This window comes from Phaethon lepturus, unplaced genomic scaffold (assembly GCF_000687285.1).
Source record: "Phaethon lepturus isolate BGI_N335 unplaced genomic scaffold, ASM68728v1 scaffold2012, whole genome shotgun sequence".
Lineage (NCBI taxonomy): Eukaryota > Metazoa > Chordata > Aves > Phaethontiformes > Phaethontidae > Phaethon > Phaethon lepturus.
In genome coordinates this window covers 30,339-38,414 of record NW_010525360.1, presented here as the reverse complement: position 1 = coordinate 38,414, position 8,076 = coordinate 30,339, and positions in this window count along the sequence as shown.

Here is an 8,076-nt window from a genome sequence, read left to right as displayed (position 1 = left end):
TTCCTGCTGTAGGTTTGGATTCAGATGAATAGGGAGTTCTCTAGTGGAAGGAAGCAGGTGACAGGGGTCGTGGGGTTTATGGCTCTCTATTGCTTGTGATTGGCACATTTGACAAAAGAAAAAATTGTCTGAGATGGGAAAATATTTCTAGTCAACAGAATTTCCTCAAAATAAAAGAGACACTTAAAATCTGAATTTTTCCCAGGAGCACTGTATGGAGTGACTACACCGACCTTCCTTTAAAGGACCACACTTTATTTTATTTATGTACCAAGGGGAAGACCAGATCAACCACAAACTCCCTGCCACAAGGGTTCAGCCTATGCTATATACCAAGACCTCGGCTTTCGCCCATGGAGTCATCCTTCTAGTGGGCTCCTCAGCAAAGGTCCAGCCCAGAGCTTTGCCGACTGCCACCCAGGCTCCACCACCTTGAAGAGTGGAGACTAAGCTGCTGGGACCTCTGCTATGCCCTGCTGCTGAGCCTGTAGCTGATGGAAGACTTGAAGACCAGCCAGAGATGGGCAGAGACCTGGTGCTACCCAGGTAGTGATGGTGAGAGCTTTCACCCCCTGCGACCACCTCCTGAGTGGCTGAGCTGGCTGCCACATGCCGCTTCGTTTCCCTGAAATAATGCCATTGCTTGAGAGCAAATACTAAGATGTTATCAAAAAAAGTTTATACATGTGCGCCTTACTACCAAAGGGTCTCCAGTTTTTCATGTCATTTATATACATGTGCCTTCAGCCACCACGAGAACTGCAACTCCAAAGAGCAAAAATTTAAATGCCGTTCCAGAAGATTGCAGTTTACTTAAACACCTGCTAGCTTTATCCTGGCAAGCTAGGCTAGGATTGCTCTGGTATTTTACTGTAGCTTAGTGTTTGATGATCAGTTTATTCCATGAATTTTTTTTCAGGGCAATAAATGCTAGCTGTATGTGGCAAAGCATCTGGAGCCATTTGTTAGTCCAACACACAAGGGAAGCAGAATAGTTAGCACGACCATGGTCTAATATTGCGGCTAGGTTTTATTTATGTCAACTGGTCAAACTACATCCTTTCATGCACTGTGACTGTAAAAGTAACTGCAGTAGTAACGGTGCATCAATAAGGTAAACTGCACCTCCAAAAAGAAGAAAAGGCACTTTCTGCAATGAGTACATAGGCAATTTTGCATAGCAGAGGAGAGAATAACCATGAGATTTAATACAGATTCAGCAGAAGACGTTTCTAGTTCCTCGGCATGCTACTAAACCATAAGGGCTAATTGCAAGGCAGCCTGCAGGGCAGTTCATCAATATAGACCTAGCATAGCTTGTGAGAACAACAGTTTTAAAACCATTTTTATTGCTTAGAAATTTGGGAATACAGAAGGCAATATGCCTGCTGTAGCATAAAAATACAGCATGGTATAGCCCATGCTTGCTCTCATCAGTAATTAGTCAATGACAAAAAGTTGTTTTGCAAGACTTTCACACCTTAAGCAGATAGATCTTGATAGCAAGTACATTTCATGCATTATCAGCACTATATCATCTCCTTTTTCAGCTGAGGAAGTAAGCAAAGACTTGTTGAAAAGAGTGGAGCTTTTTTTCTGATCACAGAATCACAGAATCCTTAAGGTTGGAAAAGACCTTTAAGATCATCAAGCCCAACCATCAACCCAACACCACCAAGCCCACTAAACCATATCCTGAAGTGCCACGTCTACATGTTTTTTGAACACTTCCAGTGATGGTGACTCCACCACCTCCCTGGGCAGCCTTGACTCAAGCTAGAGCAGTATCAAAAAGTTTCTAAGGTTTGTCTCTTGGTATACAATTAATTGAAAGGGGAACTGGTCTGCATAAATATTGTCAAGATTGAAGTGAATTGTTAGCAGTGTTCATAAATATAATCAGTATACTACCATAAAACTGTCTGTAGTTTGACAACATACCATCACGTGCAGCTGGTAACACTAAAGTTAACTTTGGAAGAAACCACTCTGCCTTCAAAGCAATAGAAAAGGGAATTACTGCAGAAACAACAAAGCATGCTCTCACCAAGACATCAGTTTAACTTTGAAGTCTGTAGGCCAGGAGGTTTCCTTCACATTTTCCTCTCTGCCAGCAGGTTGCTCATGTCAGCCTTCACAACTAGGAATTTTTGAGGCACAGAGTACACAGCTCTGCACACGAAAGCACAAGGAAACTTAAAATGTTCTGCAGATATAACACATGACTTTTTTGTATTAGTTTATATTTGCTAAGTTGTAATTCTTAATCCTCTTAAGGATAGTTAAGATACAGATGGGTGAATGCTGCTTTTTGATACTAAAAACTATGACAATCTTTAAATTAGAACAATCTCATCCTGTATGTGCTGAAGTTTGACATAATGCGTTAGCTGAAGGTTAAATTACAACAAAGAACAGATGACAGATTACTTGTTCATAAGAGCAACTCTTCTCTAAAAAAATATGCAATATTATTTAATGCACTGCCACACATTTGTTCTCCAATAGATGAATTCACATTCTGACTTCTGAGAGAAAAATTTTTATTCAGTATTTAAACTACATTTTCTGAAGGAAGGAAAGAGGTGACTTTGACAACTGTAGACATATGCAAAACAGGGAAACTTCTGACTGATTTATGTTTGTTTGTACCATGTATATGTGAACTGAAATATTAAGTAAAGCATCCATGTATGTTGGGGAGGGTGTCAGGAATCCTGTATTAGAGAAGGTCAGGTTCTATTTTCAAATGTCTTAATTTTTCAGAATTCTAGCTTTCTCTCACACTTAATAGATACGGCATTTGCTGTGTAAATTCTGAACTCAAATGTATCGGCAGAAAGACGACCTTGCCAGATTGCAGAAATATGCTAAATATTAAACCCCTTAAGGCTTAGGCTTCGCTCACACATGCAAAGAAGTTTCAAGAAATGATTATGAAATACAAATAGGCATTACAGTTACACTGAACTTACATAATATCTTAAACAAGAAACTGAAGTTTGTAATAACTTAATTTTATATGTCATAGCCATAGGAAAATTCAGAACACAAAATAATCCTGGGATGTTAAGGGTAACGTACTTCTCTAAAGCACCCCCTATTTTTCATATTGTCCTTTATTTTCACCCAAGAAAGGCAGTTCCTCTTTTACCAAAGATCTCTGTCACTCATTCTCCTTAGCCAGATGCCAAGGCACAGACATCAGCCACCAGTTGCTCTAGCTATTCCGCTCCAGGAATTCAATTAGAGAAGATGACTGCTTGGTGAATATACTTCCCATTAGCTTCCCCTGGACCTTGAACTAGGCTTCATTTGTAAAGCAGAAATAACCCACTCAGGAGGGTTCTCCAAAGAATAATTTCTTTTAAAGGTCATGTAATCACTTTTGAAAGAACTGAACACTTGCGCATGAGGAATTATTAGAGCTCTTACATGAAATGCAGATTTTATATGCATCAAAATGTTGAATCTAAATGCTTCATCTTCCATTATTTTTAAAATGTATATGCTTTTGCACCCACATGGGCAATACGTATAGCTAAACACCACAGTTGAATGCACTGGCCAGACACTCACCCCATACCTAAGAATCTCACATTTAGCATCTTTTTAAATTGATTGTTTGTCTGCAGAAGAGAGCTGAAAATAACCTGTTCTCTGACTGACCAGTTTAGTTAACGAACATAACTAGATAATCCTGTAAAGTCTGAAGTTAAATACCATAGCTAAGAAAAGGTATTACCCCTGTTTTTTCTCCTCACTCTGACTTCACTAGATGTTAAATGTTCCAAGACAAAAGACAAAGGTTGTAGCTCAGCACTCAGAAAAAATCCCAACTACTTAAATTGTTCCATTACTGAAGTACAAAGACAATCATCCATCAATATGTCAACAAAGTTTTAGAAAGTGGATCCTCATGTTTTCCAGGAGAAATTGTGCTTTCTACATGACTTTGGAAACTATGCTAAAAAAAAAGAAGGAAAAAAAAAAAGAAAAAAAGAACTTTTAACCCCAGAGGCTGAGACTCTCTTCTTATTTTAGCAATGCAACTGTTACCAAGGTAGGTAGCAGAGATGCAGCTTTTCTAAAACTTTTCTAAAACTTCAGCTGAACTCAGAGCCTCTCATGTTGCAGTAAGTGAGAAAATAATATGGTTATTCTGCTGAATGAAGTATTTAGAAAGAAATCTCTCTTAGATCAATTAATTTGGTTGATTGTATGTAGGCGAGAAACAGATTTCTCTAAAATGTTTGGTCCTGATTAATCAGAGAAGCACAGTGTCAGGCTGTAGCAATAAGCTCTTATTTCTTTCTTTTCAGGTTAGAGGAAAAAAGATTGTGTAAAAGTTATTGATTTCTCACTGATTATTTCCAACTGATTTTTGACTGTAGAATGAAGTCATAAATATCCTTGGTTATATAATAACAGCTTCATATCCTCATTAAAAATTATGTCTTCAGTATCATTTACTAATGTCTCATTTTTTACAAGTTTGGTGAAAAACGGTTTGCAAGTAGTCCACCTCCAGTGCCTGGCCTCTGTTGAAGGACTTATTAGATGTGTTTCCAAGTCTCCATTAACTGTGACTTTCCAGTCTATTAACTATTTACATCTGGTATCACATAAGCATTTCTAACATAAGCACTGCTGTAGTGAATGTAGAAGCTATATAAATAATGAAGGAGTAATGGATTGGATCAACTCCATCTGGAAAGGGGATAAACTCCTCTCCATGTCAGGCAGGAGCTCTTTCCATTGGACCAAACCGAGGTGAGCTCCTCGCTGGAGGAAGAGGCTGGATACTTTCAAGGTTGTGTTGGAAGGCAGCTGAAGCCGACGGCAGGACCTAAATAGGCACTGGGTCAGCTTGGTTTGCCCTCCAGAAAAGGGAATTTCAGCACCAGGAAAAGGTCCTTCCCCCAGAGTAAGCTTTAAAGCTGGGCTCAACCGAGCAGATGTGTCCTTGCGTAACTGCAGAAGCTGAGAAGGATGCGTTCCCATTTCTGAAGACATGGCTTCAGCCATTGAGATGGCAGCAAGGAGCTCTTAGGAAGACATTCATTCACAGGCATGAAGATTACCAGGCTGCTGCACTCTTCCCCTGCTGAATGCTGACGGCTGACATTGATCTTGCACTTCGCAGCCCCAATAAGACGCCCGCAGTAGCTGTGCCTCAGCAATGCTACTGCACCCTCCAGGAATTACAGGCTCCACTGCTCCGAGCTTTCAAGACAGGGAGCATGCCTGAGATCAATTCAAACAGTAGTTTTGAAAGATAGAAGATAAGCAGATAATACTGCTTCTTTCTCAGAACTCTCCTAGCAAGCAAATCTTGCACAACTGCTGAGAGATATAGACATACGACAGGACACAATTTGTTTGGTTCTATTTTTAATGCAACAGACGTACCAAAAAACAATCAGATGTCACTGCGGCTATGTTTATAAATGGTTGGCTAACAACTGGAAGCTAGTGCAAATTAAGTCAGATTTATTTTGCTTTAGGTGAGAGCTTGTTAATAACAGTGAAATGCACTACGAAGAGAGGCACTGCTAAATCTCCCTGCTTGGCAGAGACCTCATCCATCACGAAATTGCTGCAGATGAATATAGCACATTTACACAGTCTGTGAAAGATTTGCAAAAGCACCCAGGAGATTAAAGTGCATAAGTGCCAATGACTTGAAATGGTACTTGCTTTTGCAAATTTCATCCCCTGAGAATTCAGTAAACTTAATAAAGCACAAAAATACAGTCTGAAGTGCTATCTAGCTTTTCATAAGCTTGGCAAGTCCTGGTTTTGATTTAATTTGACAGATATTGTAAGGAGAAAACAGAAATGACTGCTTTTTCAGAAATTATCAGACTGGAAAGTAGCCTTTGTAATAATTCTTAACTTGATAGGCTCACTAATGCAAGTGTTCCAAAAAGCCAACAGATAAGATGTTCTTCAGTGGAAATCAACAGGTTAGTTTATGTCAGAGATGAGACAAGCAAGGGGAATTAACTGGCCTTGACTAATGATCTCACCTAAAGAATACTGCTGCTGATAGAGCGCGTGAAAATGTATTCACAAGAAGGAATAACATAGCCTAAAGCATGCAAACAAAAGGACCCCTGTAAAGTTGACTTGCATCAGAGGCCTCGGCCTATTGTCTAAAAATAATGATGTTGACCCCAGCAACCCAATCAAGCCTTATCTGCAGTGTACCAACAGAAAAGCTATTAATCTGAGAATGTTTTAGCAAGAAGCAGCAGGAAAATCAAGAGAGTGATCTTTAGTTGCTAGTACAAAGAAAAAAACAACACAAGTGCATGCCTGTCCACACTACAACAGCCAAGGCACTCCATGAAATTCTTGCAGCAGATGAGAAATCAACTTTCTGTGTAAATGTGTCTTCCTTAGCCATATGGGTTTATATTCCTAAGATGCAAAACATTTTTCAGTGGCATTTTGCAAGTCTTAGACCCATCACCTACGTATTGTCAGATATTTCCAAGGCAGAGTGTTAGAAGGACACTCCAGAACTGGCAAGCAGGCTGCTGCTCTGCAGCGATGTGAATTGCAATGAGCGCTGGGTGATGTGCTCAAGGTTTGCTGATGAATAACCTTTTGAATGAAGCAGTCACTACTCCATGCACACACTTTGCGACCTGTTTTGTTATCGCTTATGTCTTGTGGTGTGGGAACACAATACAGCTCACCAAAGCTGCACATGGGCTGCCCACCTATGCCTACAGGCATAGAATCATAGAATCATAGAATCTTTGGGTTGGAAGGGACCTTTAAAGGCCATCTAGTCCAACCTCCCTGCAATGAGCAGGGACATCTTCAGCTATAGCAGGTTGCTCAGAGCCCCATCCAACCTGACCTTGAATGTTGAATGCTGAGAGCATTCAACATTTTTCAACATCTTTCTTCAGAGGAGAGGTGTTCCATCCCTCTCAACATTTCTGTGGCCCTTCTCTGGACCCGCTCCAACAGGTCCATGTCTTTCCTGTGCTGAGGGCTCCAGAGCTGGATGCAGGACTCCAGGTGCGGTCTCACGAGAGCAGAGTAAAGGGGCAGAATCACCTCCCTCGACCTGCTGGCCATGCTGCTTTGGATGCAGCCCAGGATACGGTTGGCCTTCTGGGCTGCAAGCGCACATTGCTGGCTCACGTCCAGCTGTTTATCCACCAGTACCCCCAAGTCCTTCTCAGCAAGGCTGCTCTCAATCCCTTCATCCCCCAGCCTGTATTGGTACTGGGGGTTGCCCTGACTCAGGGACAGGACTCTGCTCTTGGCCTTGTTGAACCTTATGAGGTTCACACGGACACATTCCTCGAGCTTGTTCCCCTCTGGATGGCATCCTGTCCCTCAGGTGTGTCAACTGCACCACTCATCTTGGTGTCATCTGCAAATTTGCTGAAGATGCACTTGATCCCACTGTCTATGTCACTGATGAAGATATTAAACAGTACAGACCCCTGAGGGACACCGCTCATCACTCATCTCCATCTGGACATTAAGCTGTTGACCACCATCAGATGTGGCCATCCAACCAATTTCTTATCCACCCAACAGTCCACCCATCAAATCCATATCTCTCCAACATAGAGAGAAGGATGTTGTGGGGGACTGTGTCAAATGCCTTACAGAAGTCCTGATAGACGACATCGGTAGCTCTTCCCTTGTCCACTGATGTGGTCACTCCACTGTAGAAGACCTCTAATTTGGTCAGGCAGGACTTACGCTTGGTGAAGCCATGCTGGCTGTCTCGAATCACTTCCCTGTCTTCCATGTGCCTTAGTATAGCCTCTAGGAAGATCTGTTCCCACTGACACCCCCCTGAAAGGGGGTTGTGGGTGTTGGTCTCTTCTCCCAAGTAACTAGTGATAGGACGAGAGGAAATGGCCTCAAGTTGCACCAGGGGAGGTTTAGACTAGATATTAGGAAAAATTTCTTCACCCAGAGAGTGGTCAAGCATTGGAACAGGATGCCCAGGGCGGTGGTGGAGTCACCATCACCGGAAGTGTTCAAAAAACATGTAGACGTGGCACTTCAGGACATGGTTTAGTGGGCATGGTGGTG